Source organism: Myripristis murdjan, chromosome 10 (genome assembly GCF_902150065.1).
Source record: "Myripristis murdjan chromosome 10, fMyrMur1.1, whole genome shotgun sequence".
Classification (NCBI taxonomy): domain Eukaryota; kingdom Metazoa; phylum Chordata; class Actinopteri; order Holocentriformes; family Holocentridae; genus Myripristis; species Myripristis murdjan.
The window spans coordinates 32,794,526-32,817,990 of NC_043989.1; the positions used below are offsets into that span (position 1 = coordinate 32,794,526).

Here is a 23,465-nt window from a genome sequence, read left to right on the forward strand (position 1 = left end):
AGTGAATGAGTGAGAGAGAGAGAGAGAGAGAGAGAGAGAGAGAGACAGAGAGAGAGAGAGAGAGAGAGAGAGAGAGAGAGAGAGAGAGACAGAGAGAGAGAGAGAGAGAGAGCAAAATTGCTGTTGACTAATGTTTCATTTATTTTGGTGATGGATTAGGTGTCTACCTTATAGCCTCCTGATGCAAAATGTCCCATTCTTCAATCATTTCTTCCCACCAAACTCCAAACTAATCTGCACCCTCAGCCCTCTGAAAACAACAGAAACACAGTGGACACCAAACTTTAAGTTTGAAAAATGTTACAATTCAAGGAACAAACCAAGTCATTATACTATAAAACAACCCAGGTGGGTAAGGGGGAGGGGACATCAAGCAAACAAATCTTTTTCATTTGCCATTTCTTTCATTGTTGCCACTACTAAAAATTCAATCATAATCACAACATGGAAATAATGGTGCAGTGAAGAGCCAATCAGGCTGCTGAACGAACTCAGTAAAATACTGTTAAAATCAAATACCTTTGATTAGATGACTGTGTAAACAATTAAATATACACATGAAAAAGCACAGTGGGCTAATGTGTTGTGTCCTTTTGCTACTCTTACAGAGTTGGGAGCAGCAGGTGGCGAGGCACTTCCCGGCTTGGAGGTCCTGGGTGAGGAAGTCCCTGGCAAGGAGGGTCCCGGTGAGGAGGCTGTAGCTGTGGAGCATTTGTTCCCTTTGTCCGTATCCCTGGTACCAATGTTTCCCATGTTCATGGCATGTCCTGGCTGATGCTGTCCTACAAACACAACAAGACACCACCAGCATAATTAATGAAGACGAAATGAGACAAATAAGAACTATGCTGTGTGAAATGTCAGCAACATTGAAAGATCTTGTTGAAAGGTGCACCATGACTGCTGTCCTCTCTTCTTACAAACACCTCATAACATCCTCACAGATTCTTGCAGCTTCACCTCTACTCCAAGAAGCTAGATCATATCCACTGATGTTCGTGGTTCTTCTTCTCTTTGAAAAACAGTCCATCTTCAGCTAGCTACAACAATCCTGAGCCATTTTCAAAAAAAAAAAAAAAAAAAAAAAAAAAAAAAAAAAAAAAAACACCTTTCCACAACTGTTTGTAGTATGATGGAATGCCTCCACTTACCATTACAATACTCAGTGTGGTACTCCTCTGGCGCCAGTATTGGAAAGTGTGATCCATTTATTATGCCAACACTGTATGCTACAAACATTTAAGGTCACCTTGTTTTGCTCTTGGCTGAATGAATGCAATCCTTTCTTTCTCCTCTGTCCTTCATGTCTTTCTACACTGACAAGATCAAAATAAAGCAGAAATGCCCAAAAATATAATCTTTATAAAAATAAAAAAGAAAAAAGAAAAATAAAAAAAAAACATTCTAAAATTTTGAATCCCCTTGAGATCTGTGAACCCTGGAACTACAACTTCCAACCATTCAGTGGACCTGCTGTGAGTCCAAATTACTGGCGAAATGTGGGGCTTCACATATACAGTAGAACCTGAAACAAACAATTATTTTCATTATTGTGTATGTGCACACATGAGTCCTCAAAACATCTTCTTCAGCTTTAAAATCCCTTGAGTTGTTGCAGGCAGCCTTACCAAGTTAGTGCTGAATGCAGATAAATCAAACACCATGCTATTTTCAAATGGCAAGCAGCTTCCATCTTACCTTCCTAGGTTGCAAACTGTTCATGGGGTTGAAATTGCAATGGTCACCTGTCCTTTAAACTGCACATCGATAAACTTGTTTCTAAGCTGAAATTGAAATTGGGTTTCTTTTTTAGAAATAAATCATGTTTTTCATTGCAAGTCAGAAAACACTTGATCACCACAACTTTTTTACCTTTGTTGGACTATGGAGACTTGCTTTTTATGAATGCTCCTGATCAGTTTTTGAAGAAACTGGATACTGTATATCACTGTGCTTTGTGTTTTATAACTGGTTGCAGCTATCATATACATCACTGTTCCTTAAATGCCTTCGCACATTGTCCATTTCTGTATGCCTGTAGACTCTCTCACTGGCTGACTTTTATTTATAAATCTATTTTTGGACTTTTGCCTACATATTTGTGTTTACACTTGTGTAGAAACCACAGCCGTTATGGCCTGCGTTCTTTGGACATTATACAGATACAGGTCCCGAGAGTCAGAACTGAACTGGGCAAAAAGGCTTTTAAATTTTCTGCTCCGTCTACCTGGAATGATGTGCAGAAGGACTTGAAATTGACACATCTTATATCTCTGGGAGAATTCAAGTCAATTATAAAAGACAGGAAAATGAGCTCAGTAGGATCGTGTGATTGCATTATGTGATTGTATTTTATTTGTGTCTTGTGTGTAACCGTTCTGCTTTTGTGCTGCCGTCTTGGCCAGGTCACTCTTGGAAAAGAGAGTTTAAATCTCACTGAGTTTTTTTTTTACCTGGTTAAATAAAGGATATTATTATTGTTACATGTATGCTGTAGAAGGCCCTCACATTTCCAGTTAAAACACATTCATGAGCATGATGGTGAACATATGACTTGCTACTATCAACAAAGAATGCTTTGGCTTGGTTTTCTGTGCTTACTGATGTGTGAGCAAAAACTTGTATTGTGGCAGATGTAAATGTGAGCTAAAAATTGGCAACTTTTAGTTATGGAAGCACAACAGATGTTAGTGTTGTAGTCTGTATCTTACCATTTTTCTAAGCATTGCCCTTTGTTGCCTTTGAAAGTCAATTTCTCCATTCAGGTCTACACTTTCTGAAATTTCTCATCTTCTCCAATGACTTCTCTGGTAACCGATTGTGACTTGTGGGCATAAAATTGTGAAATTGGAGAAGGAAACAAAAGCCAGTCCTTGAACTTCACGGGTACTGGCAAATCCCAAGTTAGGATTATGGTTAAAGTTTAATTACAAAAACTGAAGCGCATGGTCTTGGAGTATTGGAAATATGACCTCATGACCAAAATCACCTCTAACCATAAAACAACCCCATACAAACATGTTGTAGAGAATGAAGAAATAGCAAAGAGAACAGAACAGAATATGTCTAATGATGGAACAAATCGGTGAAGGCGCCCATGACTGAAATCAAAAACAATAATAACTTAAATAACTGAACTAACAGGGCAGGCCTTCGGGTAGTCCATTCTCTAAACAGAAAGGACAAAACACAGTAGTTGGGTTAAACAAACAGCATCTATGATATTATTATAGGCCAATCTTCCAATTATGGCTACTGCCTTGCCATGGATTTTAACAAGCAGTCCCAGTATATTCCAGCCTACACACACACACACACACACACACACACATACACTTCATCCTTCAATATACCATCATCAATTATAGCCACCCAGGCCAGTCCAAGGTGAGCAGGGGCAAATCCTCATTAGTAACCCACCATGTGACGTGCCATGAATGGAAGTCATTCTTCTGCTGGAATATAAAGGTTATTTTTACCTCACAACTGGCCCTTTACTGGCAACATTCACAAGCAGAAACTACTGGAAAGTTCTTAGCGGGTAATAGTGACACTGGATGCTCATCTCTTGTGGGGCTCCAATTAAAAGCAATAGGCAACAGACAGAGGTTCCTCTAAATCAGTTATTTTGTTCATTCTTATTGTCATTGTTGGTCCATTGAGGCTGGGGGTTACAGACGTACAATGGTTGAAGACATGGGATGACAATCTTAAAGCATGTATGCAAACAAGCAAACAAAAGGTGGGGGAGAAGGACCAGAGAAATGTCTAACTGGCCTTTCTCCCCTGCTGACTCACAGTCATCAGTACAAGAGGAGGCATGCCCCAAACAATTCTGCTTACATAAGGGGGTGGGTATAGGTAATCCTAGGTAACTGCAGATTATGAGTGATATGACACTCTCAACAACTGCCCCCAGATTAGTTTTGTTAATCACTGATTCTTGGGAATTTGTTTAAATCATGTCCCACTAAGAAAAATGCTATTTCTGCTGGAAATTTACAACATTTTAATGAATAAAAAGAATCAAGGGCATAATCAGGGGGTCCTTTGCACATTTGTAAGGTTCTTTTATAGGTTTATTTTTAATTTGTATTAATTTAATGATTATATGTTGGCCCATGCCCTACAAAACCAGTAGTCCTCGGATAGGAGATAATCATTTCAACTTGATTAAAACAACAAAAAGTAATAATTTCATTGAATAATATATTTACCACATGAAAGAGTACATCATATGTATTAAAAACTACAAACAATGAGTTTTGAATAATATTTACTATTATTTTGTGGTTGCTCAAAATGTGTCCCACATATTCATCACCACCGTCAGATATTTATTTAAAAAACAAAAAACTCCACAAATACAAGGTCAATTACATTCCTGAGGAGCCCTTTTCAAACCTTCAGCTCTACTGCATGCTTCAAGACCACTCAGGCTCCTGGAAGTTTGCTATTTTCTCTTAAATCTCTTCATATATTTGGACATTGCTATTGTCACAACCATAACATGTCAACACTAGCTGGGTTTCCATCCACCTATTTTAATTCGCATTTTCAGAAATTGCGAAAAAAAAAAAAAAAAAAAAAAAAAAAAAACTTGGATGGAAACGCCAGAAATTCGAAAAACGGCCGAAAATTCTCAAAAAAGCTTTTACGCTTGGAGGGGGTGGATTTCTTAGCGTATCGATAAAAGAAAATGTGACTTTTTGCTGTGGAAACAGGTTTTGCGAATAAACGATGACTGGACCGGATACCACGTCACACTTCTACAGTCTTATTATTATTATTATTATTAGTCTCTTATTCCTTATTTAGGATGGTTCGGTACAAAGTTAGCGCTGTCAAAATAGTAACAAGACTTCTCCCAAGAGCTGACAAGTTCAGCAGGAATCTGTCCATGATCAGCTGTTGAGTGTCAGCTGAGTGTTTGGCTGTGTCAGAAATCACTCACTCACTCACTACTCCCTACTCCCTATATAGGGAATTCAATGTTGTTCAGTGTTGTTGTTGTTGTTGTTGTTGTTGTTCAGTGGACACAGGCGCTATCTTATGGCATCATCTCACGGCGCACTCTCCTCTCAATAATCGCAAAACAAAACTAATGGAAACAGGCATAAATTCGCATTTTCTTTTGCGCATTTTGACAAAATTTGCTCAAAAATTTCGATATATTTGGATGGAAACCCAGCTACAGTCACTTTTGTATAAAAATGTTAGATTAGATTATGGCATAAATGTACACTTTTTAAGAAGAGGTCTGATGTAGGTAGCAACAGGGGGGAAGCAAGATGGCTAATGTAAACAACTCATGCTTATCATGTGAAGGTTTTTGTCACCACCGTCAGACGTCACCACCGTCAGGTTTTCTGTCTGACGGTGATGACTGAAGTCTGAAAAATGCTTATAACAGTGCTCAGGATGGTTATTTTTTGTACCAAATAGTTAAATAAAGTTGTTAAGCAAGAAGCCATTGACTTGAGTGGTATAAATTTTGGAACTGTATGTTTTCATGAGGCGACTGTCACCACCGTCAGATTAGTGTCACCACCATCAGAGGCAGTTATATTGGTTTTAAATGAATATGCTTACAATATGTTTCTTTGGTGCTGTTGGGTTATTAAAGTAATAGTCTCTTTTAATACAAAAATATGTTTTTCAAATTAAAAAAAAAAAAAACATTACGGTGACGGTGTTGACAAAAACAAAGTAGCCTAATAACTGGAAAAACACCTATTTTATGAAAAAAATGCAAAATGAGGAGGTTGCACCGGTACATTGCTGAACAGCCAAGACCTTGGCCTATAATGATATACCTTCAGATTTTGTAATTTAACTCACTCATTCATAACTCTTTTTTTTTTCCAAAATTAAAACCTGTTTTACCCAAATTCCCAAGAATCAGTGTAATATAAGTATTGTTAGAATTCCTTTACTTGGCATTTTGGTCATTACTGTCATTTATGTTACGGTGGTGTATGACCTTGTGACAGGCAGGTGCACTTTTCTCATTGACTTCCCCTTCAGCACAGTTGACATAGGTGTCATTGCTTGGCCACAACTTGAACAGTCTCTGAACTGGTCAGTGAGCTCTGGGAAGTTGAGGATCCACAATCATCGCCATCTTAAGACAGATCTTGAATAGGATTTTTCATTTCCTACATTTCTGTTGAGATGGTAGATATGGATGGATGACGATGACCCACAAGTAATTGACTACAAGGATACAAGGATACAAGGAAGTTTATTTGTTATTATACAACAGGTTGAATAATGAAATTAAAGTGTGGTTCCCTCTTGATTGATTAATTGATTGTATAGAAAATAAAATTATTAAACATGGAGGAGTGCAGATGGTGCATTTAGTAGTCTCACAGCCTGAGGGAAGAAGCTGCTCTGTAGTCTGGTGGTACGGTAGCAGATACTTCTGTATCTTTTGCCTGACGGCAGCAGGGTGAACAGGCTGTGGCTGGGATGGGTGTTGTCGTTTAGGATCCTTTTGGCTCTGCGCAGGCACCTCACCTCCCCGATATCACTGATGCTTGGTAGATGGGTGCCAATGATGTTTTGGGCAGTTTTAATCACTCGCTGCAGAGTCTTCCTGTCCTGGGCCGTGCACATCCCATGCCAGTTTGTGATGTTTCCAGTCAGGATGCTTTCAATCGCTCCTTTGTAGAAGCTGACAAGAACTTGGCGTGGGAATTTTGCTTTCTTAAGTTTCCTTAAGAAATACAGCCGTTTCTGGGCTTTTTTAACCAGGGCAGAGATATGTGAAGTCCATGTTAGGTTCTCTGTTATGTTGATTCCCAGGAACTTAAAACTGCTCACTTGCTCCACCTCAGCTCCATTGATGTAGACAGGGTTGTGTGTCTTTGCCTCTTTTTTTCAAAAATCAACTATCAGCTCTTTGGTTTTGCTGACGTTGAGCAGAAGGTTGTTGTCTGTGCACCATTTTGCAAGATGGTTGATTTCCTCCCGATATGAAAACTCATCATTGTTGGAAATCCGGCCGATGATGGTGGTGTCATCCGCGAACTTCACAATAGAGTTCTCTCCATGTCGGGGGTTGCAGTCGTGGGTGTACAGCGTGAACAGGAGGGGGCTGAGCACACAGCCCTGGGGGGCTCCAGTGTTGAGCACTAGAGTGGAGGAGGAGAGACTGCCAATCCGAACTGACTGGGGTCTGTTTGTGAGGAAGTCCAGTATCCAGTTGCAGAGAGTGGTACTGATGCCAAGAGTGTTCAGTTTTCCAATCAGCTTCATGGGGGAGATTGTGTTGAAAGCTGAGCTGAAGTCAACAAACAGCATTCTGATGTAGGTGCTGCTTTTCTCCAGGTGAGTGAAGACTGAATGGAGAGCAGTGGATATGGCATCCTCTGTGGATCTGTTGGTTCTGAATGCAAACTGCTGAGGGTCCAGACTGGCAGGGATGTTGTTCTTTATGTGCTGGAGAACCAGTTTCTCAAAGCACTTCATCAGGATGGGGGTGAGTGCCACAGGGCGGTAGTCATTTAGATTAGACACTGCAGACTTTTTAGGCACAGGGATGATGGTGGCTGTCTTGAAGCAGGTGGGAACACTCTCCTGTGACAGTGATATGTTGAAAATGTCGGTAATGACATCTACTAGCTGGTTGGCACATGTTTTTAGTACACGGCCAGGGATGTTGTCAGGCCCAGCAGCTTTACTCATATTCACTTTCAGCAGGACTTTCCTCACATCCACTGTGGATACTGACAGTGGCCGGTCCTCTGGAGGCGGAGTAGACTTTACAGCTGATTCCCTATTGAGGAGGTCAAAGCGAGCATAAAATGTGTTCAGCTCGTCTGGTAACGTGGCCTCACACATGATGGGAGCGCTCCTGGTTTTGTAGCCTGTCACATTTTTGACCGCCTGCCACAAGTCTTTGCTGTTTTTGGTGTTGAGGTCTCTCTCCAGTCTCTGCTGATGCCTTCGCTTTGCCTCCTTGATGCCAGCTTTCAGTTTTGCTCTGGCGGTGTTGTAGGCTTCTTTGTCACCTGACTTGAAGGCAGCTTTTTTGGCTCTACATAGAGCTCTCACCTCTCCATTCATCCAGGCTTTCTCATTAGGGAATGATTTAACTGTCCTTGTTTTTACCACATCATAAGCACATTTGCTGATGTATGATGTCACTGATGATGCGTATTCTTCAAGGTCAATATGGTTCTCCTGGGTAGCAGCATCCCTGAACATCTGCCAGTCCGTGCATTCAAAACAGTCCTGTAGAGCCGCTGCAGCTTCATCTGTCCACACTTTAACTGTTTTTACAGTTGGTTTGACCCTTTTTGTCAGCTGGATGTAGGTAGGCAGGAGAAGTAGGGAGATGTGGTCTGACTGGCCAAAATGAGGAAGAGAGAGGGCTCTGTAGCTGCCAGGAACATTGGTGTAGACATGGTCCAGTGTGTTGTTTCCTCTGGTGGGGATGTGGACGTGCTGGTGGAATCTTGGCAGAACAGTTCTGAGGTCTGTTTGATTAAAATCCCCAGCAACAATAATAACAGCATCTGGCTGTTTTGCCATCTGGCTGCTGATGACCTCATACAATTCCTGGAGTGCATTTTTTGAATTTGCATCCGGTGGAATGTAAACAGCAGCAACAAACACACTGGTGAATTCTCTAGGCAGGTAATATGGCCGACATCTGAGCAGTAAAAACTCAATGTCAGGTGAACATTTTCCATCCACTCTGACTGCACCTGTGCACCAAGCATCATTGATGTATACACAGAGCCCGCCCCCTCTCATCTTACCGGAGTCTTGTGTTCTGTCGGCCCGGAACAGGCTCCGCCCGTCCAGTGTTAAAGCCTCATCCGGTATGTTTTCATGGAGCCACGTCTCTGTTAGGATGAGAACGCCGCAGTGTCTGATCTCTCCCTGCTGGGTCAGCCTGAGCCGTATCTCGTCCATTTTGTTCTCCTGTGATCGGACATTAGCCAGGAGTAGGCTGGGTAGCGGCACAGCCTTGGGTCCAAGCCTACTCAGCCTCAGTCGCACCCCGGCTCGCCTCCCCCTCCTCCTGCGTCGACTACACCGCCCGCGATGACGTCCGATCCGAACGCCCTGGTCGCCCTGGTCGCCGAGAGCAGATATAATCCCAAGGTCCGCGGCACTCAGTTCAATTTTTGCACTTCCTTTCCTGATGTTGAGGAGTGTATTACTGTCATAAGTAATACACACGCAAGTGGTACGATTCTCAGCAGTAAAAACAGAAGAATCGCTCCTATTTTTGTTGAAACTGAGGGAGCCATCAGCTGCTGCATGCATGTGCGCCGCCGGTATGGTAGTTGTAGCTTGTAGTCAACCATGACTACAAGCTGACTGTGACACCATCTGCACTTCGTGATTGACTCGGGGTCACAGAGCATCCTGCTGCCCTATAAGTAAGAAATTTGGTGTCACCAGGGCAGGATCTGCCACTTCAAATGATACATATCCAAGTGTTTGGCACAGAGGATTCAGATCAAATGAGGACTGTGTGGAAACTGGTCAATTGCCAGTTACAGCTAGAAGAGATGTTCACTCCCTCCCAAGTATGCATATCCTGTAAAAGTAATAACACAGTTTTAGTGAGAACATGCCTACTTCACAGATTGAACAAGCATGTCATTTCAAACACAAATACCCTGCTGGGCCTGAAAATGAAGAAAACTGCAACTTTACAAAGAACTGTCAAGTTTGAGACCAGGAACTCCTTGTAAACTAGCCTTGCACAAGCAGCCATGTGATCTTGTGAGATCAAATTAGTTTGATTCACAAAGCCAGTCTGGCCAATCTTCAACCAAAGCATTTGGCTAGACCAATCAATGCCCTTTTGAGGGACCACAGGCATAGTTTAGGCAGTGACATGAGAAGGCAAAATGTGCTGAACTGGAAAACAGAAACAACACAGACTCGTGTACCAATGTCCCAAAAAGCTAGCAGTATAGGCTCCTTACCAATATATTTGCTCACATTTTTTTTCCTAAAGATTATTTTTTTGGCATTTCTGCTTTATTTGACAGTCACAGTAGAGATAGACAGAAAAGGCAAAGGAGAGAGAGGGCATGATGTGCAGCAAAGGACCTGAGGTTGGATTTGAACCTTGGTCACTGTGATCAGGGCTACGCCCTGGAACATGGTGCATGTGCTTTACCGGTGAGCCACCGGGGCGCCCCTTGTTTGCTCACATTTGCTGCAACAATTACTGCCATTTGTTTAGCTCTGGTATTGTGCAGTGCGGCATTGATTTTATAAGACATTTAGCTAATGATTGATTGATGTATAATTGATGGATCATTGATCTAATCACCTATTATGTATTTTTGTAAACACCCATTACTGCTGCCCCTTTTCCAAATGATTTGTCTCAAACAGTGCCAGGCAACTGAAAACATGTAAGCACTAGAAGCTACTGTAAACCAGAGTGAAATTTTTGATATGCAAAAGCACAATTTGTAACCTATATTAATAAACAAACTTGAAAAAAACTTAGCAGGCCCTCCTTCATCAAAAGAACAGAAAAGAAGCATAAATACTGGAATAAACAAAATAACAACGAATGAACTAGGAGGAGATAGAGCTGTAGGCACATTTCAAGTGTTTTTCCATACACATGCTGGCTTGGCTATATTCGATTTGATTCTACGTGCCAGCCCAGTGCAGCTGGGATTTGTGTTTCCATTACAACATGGAAACCTGCTTGAAGGTGTGTCTTTAACAAATGGCAAAGCCCCGCCGGTCACCTGTGGGTGTGCTTCCTTGCTTTCACCTCCCTTCTCAGTGCCCTATATAAAGCTCTCTAACGTCGCTGCAGCCCAAAGGCATATATATATATATACACTACTCACAAAAAGTTAGGGATATTCGGCTTTCGGGTGAAATTTCAGGATGAACCTAAAATGCATTATAACCTTTACAGGTGAACTTAATGTGACCTTCTGTAAACTTTTGAATGCACATGTCCAACTGTTCAATGTTTCAGTACTTTTTGCAGTACTGAAACATTGCTGTTCAAAGTTTTTTGGGTCTCATGAACAAAGTTGCTGTTCTCTAACAAAGAGTTTAACGACAAAATTCACATCAGGTGTTTGATCCATGAATCGACCAATAAATTTCCTGGTTCAATTAGAATTGGTATTTAAACAGTCCTCCTCATCATGCTGTTCACATTTTGACATCATGAGACCAAGACTACACCTAACAATTGATCAGCAGCACCTCGCCATTGCGAGGCTTCAAACAGGATGTTCTCAGACGGAAGTGGCCACTGAGCTTAGAGTGTCACAGAGTGTCATCAGCAGGTTGCAACAGAGATACAGAGAGACTGGAAGAGTCACAGAAAGGCATAGAAGTGGACATCCTTTGGCCACATCCCACACTGATGACCGCTTCATTGTGAACAGTGCCCTGCGGAACCGGGTGATGAATGCCACTCAACTCCAGGCACGTTTAAGGGAGGTGAGAGGCACCCAAGTGTCATGTCAGACCATTTGAAACCGTTTACATCAGCATGGTCTGCATGCTAGACGACCTGCAAGGGTACCTGACCACACCACCAGGCACAGGTGTCATCGTCTTGCATGGACCAGGGAGCATTTACGCTGGACGAGGGACCAGTGGGCCTCAGTGCTGTTCTCTGATGAAAGCCGATTCAAGTTGAGCAGAAATGATGGCCGCCAACGATGTTGGAGACATCAAGGAGAGCACTATGGATCAGCCACTGTTGTCACCAGACGAGCCTTTGGTGGTGGTGGTGTTACTGTGTGAGTCTAGTCAGTACAGAACTGCCCTACACTTTGTGAATGGTACAGTGACAAGCCCATACTACCTGAATAACATCATTAATCCAGTCATTGTGCCCCTGCATGAACAACATAGGCCTAATTTCATCTTCATGGACGACAATGCTCCAGCTCATCGAGGTCGCATGATTAGGGAACGGCTGCTGGAGACTGGGGTACCTCAAATGGAGTGGCCTGCACTTTCTCCAGACCTGAATCCCATAGAAAACCTATGGGATCAGCTGAGTGGCCGTGTAGAGGCTCGGAGCTCTGTACCCCAGAACCTCAATGACCTGAGGGCCGCCCTTCAAGAAGAGTGGGATGCCATGCCATGACAATAACTCGACTTGTGAACAGCATGAGACATCGTTGTCAAGCTGTAATTGATGTTCAAGGGCACATGACAAGTTATTGAGACATTGACATTTTTTGTTGTGGTATACCCACCACTGTTGTTGGCTTTTGTTTCAAGAAATTGTTTGAGATGAGGAAATCACCAGTGTATGCTTCTACTTAAATGCCCTACTTTCGTGATATAATATCACTGTAGCATGAACTTTTTACATTTTCCATAAATTTCACCCGAAAGCCAAATATCCCTAACTTTTTGTGAGTAGTGTATATATATATATATATATATATATATATATATATATATGTACACACACACACACACACACACACACACACACACACACACATATGTGTGTGTGTGTGTGTGTGTATTTCTCATATATTTCTTTACTAAGTACTACATAGTTACCAGCCAGTTACTTAGGAACATTTCCATATAGCTGCACAGATTGCAGCCTAAATAGCGGCACATAATTTTAAACAGTAACCTCCACAAAAATGGCTACTTTCCCACCACCAGTGTGTCTACAACACACTGGAGGAGTATCTACCAATCTAAATGTGTGAGGTGATTTTGAGCCTAGGGTTTATGTCAAGCCCACAACTGTGCTGCCATCATGCCTCATTTACCATGGGCAAGCTTTTAAAGTGGAGGAACTGATTCAGGAAAGAGTGAAGACATCTTGCTGCCAGCCTATTTAACAACTGTAATACATCTACCTTCTTCTGTTGTGATTGGAATGGATCACCTAGCAGCATCAGTTTTAATATAAATGCATATCAGCATTTGAAATTGAGCTTTGATGCTTGCTAACAGCCTCATAGCTGGGAAAAATAGGCCACCTGTAAGCATGAAATTAACATGCTTACAAGCAATGCCCTCTTACTCCCATGAAAGCTGATTAACTTGTTATCTATGACACAGACAAAATTCAAAAAAGGAAATGTGCTGTGTATTTAACTGTAAAAGACAGACCAATACACACAAAGATGAACACATACAGATTTACTTGAAATATGAGCATGCACATGCACGCACGCACGCACGCACGCACACACACACACACACACACACACACACACATTAAAAACAATACCCAGAGTGCAAACTGCCACATGCAAAGTGTCCTTGAAGAAAACACTGAACTCTTTTTTTTTTTTTTTTTTTTTTACCTAATTTTCTATTAACATAAAATTGTATTAACCTCAGTGATATTTCTGTCTTCTGTCTTTGTCACATTACCTGTCTACCTCCCCAATTTTTTCGGTCCCCTTCCATCTCTTTCTCCTAGGACTTGAAAAATTCTGCCATTTGTTGACTTGGAAATCCAGACACATATAGTAGGTGTTGGTATATGTTACATATAATAAGTGTAACATAATTAAATTAGTCAGCCTGTAAGATCAGGAATTTGAAATAAATAAATAAATAAATAAAATCATTTACTCAATATTGCTTATACAGTGAGGTTTGTTTGTTTTTTAGGGATTAGCTCACTGATTTGAAAACTATGATATTATTTCACTGCCTTCACTTACTTCCTAGCAACAGCTAGGACAGTAGTGATGCCACTGTCCTATATAACAACTACACACCATCAAATCCAAACTTTGTTTATTCAACAATTTAATGATGGTTTAAAGTGGTTGTTTTTCAGAATGTTAGCTGGGGGGAAGTCCACCTCAGTGGCAGGAGGCTAACAGTTAGCATTTGGAGCATCCAGCCAGTATCCAGCACTCAGTAACAAGGAGAGGAAGATAGCCCCACTACTGTCCTACAGAACAGCTGGGGGGGAAGTGAAATAATATCACATTTTTAGAGATGGGTGAACTATCCCTTTAAAGCCCCTGGAAAAAGGCCTGTGGAGGGTATTTACAAAATGCCAATCTTAAAATAATTTTGATAGATTAGTATAATGTCAAAAGAAAAATTAGATCATGACAAAGTGTGGCCCAAGAGTTTCAGTCCATCACTTTCATAGTACCGTCACTTATTACATACAGTTTCCATATTACTGTATGATATAGGTGACAATATGTAAACACACTTTAAGTTTATTCAAGCTCAAGTTCATTTTAAGTCCATTATCATGGTTTACCGTCTCAAAGTCATCTCCAGTCACTGAAAAATTATGCCATGTCCACACTTATGAAGGTAGATTTGTGTCTTTATTATTATATATAAAAAAAAATTCAATCAAAAAACTTCAATAAAAAAAAACACATTTTCAATCAAAAAAAAAGTGTTTGAATGCAAAAAAAAAAAAAAAAAAATGAGACCCAAAAAACTGCATTTAAACTCTTTTTCTTTGATTGAATTTTTTTTTTTTTTTTTTTTTTTTTTTTTTTTTGATTGAAGTGAAAAAAGTTTTGGAGTTGTTTTTTTCTTTTGAATGAAGTGAAAAAAGTTTTGGAATCTTTTTTTTTTTAATCATTTTGACAAACATCCCGCAGTGGGCGGATGCTTCCCCATTGGTCAGACATGTTTGAGTGTCAGGTGTCTACACCAATGACGTTTGAATACCTGATGTCTGAGGTGTGGCTGAATAGATCCTTTTCACAGTGACGTCAGTTAACTTCCGGATTCCAGACAAGCGGGGCATTGCCACTTCCGGTCTAATTGATAAACACGGGAACGCCAGACAGCACTCAACAAAAACTGAAAGTAATTTTTTTAAAAGGTAAGATTGAGACTTAATATTCAACGTCACGTATTAACAGTCGTTTTGTCTTGATAACGTCACCGTTAACGATCCTTTTCTGTCAGTTTACAGTATAGACTGCCCACCTATCAGGCAAAACAGCTACTGAAATATATGAGAGCAGGGTTTTCCCTGGCCAATTTTAGCTCTTAGGTGGTGGGGGGTGCCCCCTGGCTGAAAATTTGGAATATATGGAATTGAAATGCTTCAATCTGGCGCACTCTTTGAGACAAATCAAGAAGCTAGTATAACAATTTCAGAGTGTTTAACAAACTGCATTTTGATAAAAGGCAGTTAATTGGCAAACACAGATATTAATGAACTGATTCATTTGGGCATTAGATTAACATTTTATAATTTAATTATTTTTAATTATTTTCTCAAATGTCTCCACACAAACATAAATGGCAAGATCTAAGGTACTGACAAAACAGGTACAAACACAAACAGCAGCAGGAAATAAAATAAAGTACAGAAATTAATACAAAAACCAAGTGGTTGGAAACTAGTATATACAGCTGATTGTTTACGTTTACAAGCGCTAAGGCTGGACAATAAATGATTATCGAATCAAAATCACAGCTTCTGTCAGAAAAATCTCTCACACACACACATATAATCTCTCTCTCTCTCACTCGCACACACACACACACACACACACACACACACCATAATCAAGATTATGTTTAACTTTCTGTGGAAATAAAAATAAAAAAAACTCTCCTTGACAAGAACATTAGGTACTTAAAAAAAATGATAATAATAATAAAACAAAAAATCACACTGTTTGATTAAAAAAAAAAACAGAAATTTAAAAATTAAAAAAGAGTTATTTTGAGTATGAAAACTTGTACATTGCATTTTATTTAGTATTTCATAACTGCCTACTGCATGTGTTGTACTGTACTGTTGTAATCAAACATTGATCTTAAACGCAATTCTGAGGCTGTTCTGTAAATAGTTTTCTAGCGAACAATAAATAGCGCAACTTCTGATCACGAACCCACTTCCGGTTTAGACATTATAAGAATCGGACCTTTGCTGGGAGGAAATTTTAGTAACTGGACCTCTTTGAATTTTAATTGAGTACCCCTGATGTAGATGGTTGAACTGATACAGATACAGATAGTGGTGTACTCGCTCATCCCTAGTAATTATGAAAACAAATAAGGTGAGGGCATTATCCAACTTTTGTCATGGAAACTTTGCCACTTCCAACTTGCTTTGTTATTCTGATTGCCCTAATTCTGATAAATATGTATGTGCGCCACCCTAAAGTTGTCATCATGTTCTTTCCATCTGCGCACATGCATGTTCAAACAAAAACTGCAGCCTCTTGATGCATTGATAAATTGATCATCCATCTTTTTTTGAATATGGAGTCCAGGCATGGCTTGTGATTAAGATAAGAAGTTAGAAGTTAGACATCTCTCACAGTACCAAACATATCTTCCAAAGCACGTTGCATTTTGTTAATGGCCAGTTTGGGGTTAGTGAAAACAGCCCTGTATTTCTGTGACTCTCGTAATGTAATATGTATGTGTCAGGCAGGGACTTTCTGAAGCCAGGCTTGCTTGTTCAGTCTTGTAATGTACAAACCCGCATTGCTGCCTCATCCTAAATAGTAAGCTTTTGATGCAAGATGGGATTCAGTAGCTTGGCAAGTGGGAGATGTCCTGCAACACTTGGCCATGTAATGTGTTCTGGCCTGACTGAACAAGCCAAGACTTGTCTAGGTGCTCTGTTGTGCAGCATCTGCAATTGACAACGGCACTATTGTTAAACAAATACTGGAAAATGCAGTGCATATATACCAAAGCAACAACTGCTCAACACCAAAGATGCCAAAATAAGTACTATGACAAATAATGGTGTTGCTTTTGTCCCTGTTCTTTGCTTCTTTAGAAGATTCATTTCTATAGAGATTATTTATCCTTAAGCCCATCCGGAAGAGACACAATTTCTTCCTAAAAGATTACTGTTAGCACTGTTTCCATTTGACCACTGAGGTGCTATTGCTGTTACTGAACAATGTGGCTGATATCCATAGGGGTTGTGCTTCCCTCCTGATCGGTGTATTGATCGGTGGGAAAGGTTGGGTGTGTGGGACTGATGTGTTCTGACATTTACACCAACTGTGAAGCTTTAGTTGATAGGCAGACAGCAACTGGCAGGATCTGTTTACTGTAACACCCACTCTTCTGCTCTACACCCTTGCAGATGCAGTTTGCTATTCAGAAACATGGATTTTTTTTTTTTCAAACTCTTTTCCATATTGTGATGGCCTCGAGAGGTCATGCTGCCTCCTGGTCATTCCTGTGATGGCCTCTAGAGGTCATACTGGCTCCTGGTCCTTCCTGGCCCTGTCTGCCAGAGTTGGAGGAGCTCATTGGGGGGATGACTGGCACCTGGCTGGGTGTGGCAGCATGCATAAATGCTCAGCCAGGTCAGTCAGTCTCTCTCTGCTCTCCATTCTGGACAGACCTCCGTCATCAGGCCCTAGTCATTTGGCCTTTTGAGCCAATGGGCAGTGGGAGAACTTTTGCTTTTGGTTAGTTCGTTGCTTTGGGGTTTGTTTATGTTCTTAAACACACACACACTCTCTCTCTCACACACACACACACACACACACACACACACACACACACACACACACACACACACACACACACACACCACCATATTTACTTTCATACACGCAGCCACACACTACAATCATTATCTTTTCTTGAGTTTCATTAATAAATTAATTTCTTAAGAATGATTCCATGTGTGATGTCTCCACCTTTGTCATTTTCCAGTTTTGGGTGGTAACCTGGGAGGGCTGCTGGTGAACTCAGCAATGCCACTGAAGACTAGTGTTGAGAACATCTAGTTTTCTGGTTAGGCAACAACCCAGTGTTGGGACACTGTTTGTACTGTTTAGTTTACCTCCATTAGGTTATCTAGTTTACTAGATTTGGTTTAGTTATGGCTAATATTGTAGAAGATTTCATTAACTCTCCTGCACATGAATTATTGAAACAATGTACCAAAGAACAGTTACTCAAGATAGCACAACACTACACTGATCGTGGATGCCAGGCACACAAAGGAGACCATCAAGAGTATTATAAGAGCAAGCCTGCAAGAAGGAGTCCTGACTGACGACGGTGGTAAGAGTGGTGTAAATACTACGGTGCCGGGGGTTGACATTTGAACAGCAGAAGGAGTTGTTGATTTTGAAATTGGAACATGAGAAAGAGTTGGAAAAAATGAAATACAAGATGGAACAACTGAAAATGGAAGTGGAACAAAAAAATGGGTCTAATTGGAGAAGGAAAATTGCATGCTGGTACTGTTAATTAGGATGTTACTGCTGCTCGTTTTGATATGGCTAAAAATTTGAGGTTAATGCCAAAGTTCAATGAAAAGGATGTAGAAACTTTTTTTCAATGTTTGAACGGGCGGCTGATGCTAGGGGTTGGCCTGATGATGAACGTACGCTAATGTTGCAGTGTGTCTTCACAGGAAAAGCACAAGAGGTGTATTCCTCTGTCAGTGGCAGATTGCAAGGTCTACACGAAGGTAAAAGCAGCTGTCTTGAAAGTTTATGAGCTTGTGGCTGAACCATATGCCAAAAGTTCAGAGGCTGGAGAAAACACATGGAGTTTGCAAGAGATTTGGCTTCACATTTTAATCACTGATGTAAGTCAGCTGAGGTAGAAACCTTTCCAAAGTTGTGTGATTTAATTGTACTGGAGCAATTTAAACAGGCTGTACCAGGCTACATTTCAACATACATTACTGAACACAAAGTCACACTTCCAAGTGAAGCAGCAGTCTTTGGAGAACATAACAAGGAGAAATCCCAGTTTAATGGTGAAAAATCTCAGACTACTGGTTTTCCAAGGATAAAGCTGCAACTTCATGGTAAAGGTGGGCCAGAGGTATGTCATTATTGTCATCAAAAGGGTCACTGGAAGAAAGAATGTCCTGTGTTAAAGGGGAGAGGTAAAACTGTCCAGGTTAAGTCAGCTGGGTTGGTAGCACCAGTACGCAAACCTGTTACTGCAGCTACAGAGTTGGTGGCACCTTTTCAAATGACAGTGGAATCAATGCACACCTCTGAAGTTGATTAAGGTTATCGTATATTCCTGTCTGAGGGTTTTGTAAGGCTAAGTGGGAGTGATGAAGAAATCCCAGTTAGGGTGTTGAGGGACTCAGGATCTATGCACACATTTGTGAGACAGGCTGTTTTGCCTTTTTCTCCACAATCAGACACAGTAGGTTGTGTGCCAGTTAGAGGTTTGGCTCTTCAAACCCTTTTTGTTCCAGTGCATAAGACAGGGGTGTCCAATCATGTGCCATGGAGGGCCAAGAGGCTACAGGTTTTCATTCCAACAAAGACTTCCACCAAGTGACTTCACTCATCACCTCACCTTGTGTCAGGAAGGAGGAACTAATCAGTGAAGTCACCTGGTGGAGGTCTTGGTTGGAGTGAAAACCTGCAGCCTCTTGGCCCTCCATGGCACCTGATTGGACATCCCTGGCATAAGATGTTCTTGTCCTGTGGTTTCTTCCAGAAGGACGTGGAGGTTGCTGTTCGGGCAGAACTGCCAGTGAGGGGAGTTGACATAATCTTGGGAAATGATCTGGTGCCTGATGGGCCTATGTGGCCGGATGATGTAAGGCCCATATTTGCAAACATTTCAAGAGTCAATTCAAGTCAAACAGCCACATTTGCTTGTTTTCACATCTCTTGGTGCACACAGACTGCACCTCTTCCTTTTTCCAACCTCTCACTTTTGCAGCAGGTGATCCTGCTTCTTGGCGTTGTGTCTCTCTCACCAATCCTGCAGAGGGTGCCATTCGGGGAAGGTGTTGGCGTCGCTGAATGTAGGGTGCCAGCATGGCTTTCTCCAACTCCTCCAGGAATAGCCTCCTCTTGAAAAATTTCCCCTGCTTCCATCCTGGATTCACCTCCATCCACACCACGAATGCGTTGTACGCTGACACATCTAAGAGGTTGTAGAACACCACCATAGGCCAACGCAGCGTCTTCCTCTGACATGTTTACATATTCAAATTGATGGAACTGACTCAGTGTTGTTCATAAATTTAATCTTTACTCTACCAAAACCAAGTCTTTTATAGTGCAGTTCAAACAATCTGTTAAGAGAGAAGTGCATGAAAAATAAAAATCAACATACCTTATCAAGGTTGTCAACTCTGCCTTTGTACCTGTTGTAATCCAGGATGGCATTGGGTTTCTTGTCCTCCCTGGTGCTCACAGTAGCATCCTTGTGCAGAGTCGTCATCAGGAGCACATTTTTTCTTTTCTTTGGACAGTAGGACACCAGAGTGTGAGTATCGGTGAAGGCGAATCTAGAGGAAAAACGATCCCTGTCCTGGGTAGCAAGTAAGGCTGGAGGCAGCTCAGGCTTGTTTTTCCGGATTGTCCCCACCATGGTCAATTTCTTCTGCAGCAGTTCCTGACCGAGAGCGTAGGAGGTGAAGAAGTTATCACATGTTATGTTATGTCCCTTGAGACCTTTAGTCATCTCCAGGACCACACGCTTCCCTTGATTCTTTTCAGGGACACCATCCGCAGGTTTGCCGGTATAAACCTGCATGTTCCAAGCATAACTTGTCCTGGCATCACATGTTGCCCATATCTTTATGCCATATTTAGACGGTTTGCTTGGCATATATTGTTTAAAAGGGCAGCGCCCCCTGAAAGCAACTAGACGCTCATCCACTGTAACATTTGGACTTGGGTTATAGATTAGTGGCAGGCGCTCCACCCATTTGTCCCAAACGTCTCTGATCGCTGCCATTTTGTCTCGCTGATGACGGCCTGGTCTTGTGTCACGGTAGTCAGAACGGATCACCCTTGATAACGTGAAATTTCTGGAGTGGCATGGCGGCCCGAAAAATGGCCCGACCAGATTGTGCATCCCATAAGCTGCTGGTAGATTCGTTTTTGGACCTGTACACACCAGCCAGAATCAAAAGACCAATGTATGCGTTGATGTCTGTCTGGGTTACCTCCTTCCACTTGTTTCCGTAGATCCGTTTCCCCTCCAAATTGGTCATGTTTATTACTATGGTTGTGATGGACTCAGTCAGGAACAGTTCAAAGCAGGATTTGATGTCATCAATCCTGGACATGGCATATCTTGTAGGTCCTGGAGTCATCCTGATGACGTTTTCAGCCGAAAGCCTGCCTTGATTCTCAGGTGGAGATGAAGACCAGGATAAATTCACATTCTTTGACATGAATGTGATAGCAGTCTCGGCATGGACATCCTCCTCATCACTGTATTCCTCCCCATCCGATATTTCTTGGTCTGGATTATATTCTGTGTCATCTTCAGTTTCTGACACATCCTCCTCTAATCCATCCTCACTTCCAGTATCCTGTCCTCTCTCTTCCTCACCAATCTGGCCCTCAACAATAAGATCAAGAGCCTCACGTGCTGTATATCTTGCCATGGTGCTGCCACAAAATGAACTGGAGCAAGGCCTCAAAAAAACTGCCAACAGGATGTATATATATGTATATACCAACAGGTCATGCACCTGCAGGAGAGAGTCTCTACAGGGAAAAGGTTCCCGAACGCAGCTGTTTGTTCCTTGTGTGTGTGTATGTGTGTGTGCCTGTGTGTGAGTGTGTGAGTGAGTGTGTGTGTGTGTGTGTGTGTGTGTGTGTGTGTGTGTGTGTGTGTGTGTGTGTGTGTCTGTGACCCCAGCTGACAAATGAGGATGTACTTGAGCTCAGTTTTTTACACTAATTGTAGTTCCCCCATTCATTTCCAATGGCCGGTCATTTTTGACCGGAACAACAAGAACGTCCAAAAGTTGAATGAAAAGCGCAAAGTTGTATGCAAATAAATAAAATTTATTTTGTCTGTTGAAATCCTCTTTGTGGACAAAGTCATGGAATCTTAGGTCAGTCTGATCACATTAACTAAATTTTTTTAGAGACAAAACTTTTAAAATGGTCACATTCGACCGGAACACAACATGAGGGCTAGATTTGTCCCCCCCTTGTTGTTCCCCTCTCAATCCTGTAGAGGGCGCTGCACAAGATCAAGCAGTGGCTCCAGTTTGTGCTCCACAGCCGCAGCAGGTAAATGAGTTGGAGGAAAAAATGTCTACAGTTTGTGCTGTGACTTGAGCCAGGACTGCCATGACCATGACTGACAGTGGGGTAACTACGGACAATTCTGAGGTCAAGAAGTTTTCCTTAGCTATGCCAAATGATCTTTGTGTGTCTCATTCAGAGCTGGTGGAGGAACAGAAAAAGGACCAGTCTCTGAAGGTTCTGTATGACTTGGTGTTGCCTTCTTCTGAGGTGGGAAAACTTAGGCAGGGATATGTGCTCCAGGATGACATACTGCTTAGATTTTGGGCTCCTTATGGAGATGGGTTTGGTGGTGACCCCATTGTGCAAGTTGTACTGCGTGAAAAATTTCGAACATCAGTGATTCAAACGGCACATGATAGTGGCACGTGTGATCCAGAATTTTTTCTGGCCCCGTGTAAAACGTGATGTTTCTAAATATATAAAAACATGTCATACCTGTCAAATTACAAGCAAGCCTAATCAAACGTTAAAACCAACACCTCTGTATCCAATTCCGGCAGTGAATCAGCCTTTTGAACACCTGATAGTTGATTGTGTGGGACCTCTTCCTCGGTCCAAGTCAGGTTGTTCTTATTTGTTGACTATAATGTGTTAGTCGACTAGATATCCGGTTGCTTATCCTCTGCGGTTAATCACTGCAAAGTCTGTGGTAAAGGCTATTAGTCAGTTCATGTCGGTGTTTGGAATTCCCAAAATCATACAAACTGATCAAGGCTCTAACTTTACTTCTTGGCTGTTTTCCCAAGTTCTTAAACAACTTCACATAGCTCATAACATGTCTTCAGCATATCATCCACAGAGTCAAGGGGCACTTGAACGTTTTCATCAGCATGTGAAATCATTGTTGCGTGCTTACTGCACTGAATTAAAGGCAGATTGGCAGGAGGGCTTACCATGGCGGCCAGAGAAGTTGTCCGAGAAAGTACGGGCTTCAGCCCCAATGAGCTTGTCTTTGCTCACACTGTTCGTGGTCCCTTGTCTGTGATTCGCGATCAGTGGGTGATGTCTGATCCCCCGCAGAATCTGATTTCTTATGTGAATGGGTTTAGGCAAAGGCTTTATGAGGCTGGGGAAATGGCAAAACAAAACTTGCAAACAGCTCAGAAGAAAATGAAGCGGCTGTTTGACCTCAATGTAGAGCGACGTGAGTTCAGTGCAGACGACCAGGTTTTGGTTCTACTGCCACTGGTTGAATCCCCTTTTCAAGCTAAGTTCTTTGGCCCCTGTAATGTAGTCCGTCGGGTTACAGAACAAAACTACCTGATTGAGATGAATAAGAGAGTCAGTTAAGGTCTGTCATGTTAATCTACTCAAACCTTATTATGCACGTGAGCTTTCTAATGACGATACTCAAGGTAATCCAGTGCTAGTGGCCAGTACGGTACAGGAGGAAGAAGAGAGTTCTTGTGATAGGGTGTTACAAACTAGACTTAAAAGTTCTGAAACTCTGGCCAACTTGGGTTCACTGCTGGGACATTTGGATGTGACTAAGTGTGA

At 41.7% G+C, this 23,465-nt stretch overlaps 1 pseudogene; it reads right to left on the reverse strand.

Annotated features, from left to right (window-relative positions):
- Window positions 1–229: 229 nt before the first annotated feature.
- On the reverse strand, window positions 230–21,313 carry LOC115366304 (piggyBac transposable element-derived protein 4-like; annotated as a pseudogene).
- Window positions 21,314–23,465: the final 2,152 nt, after the last annotated feature.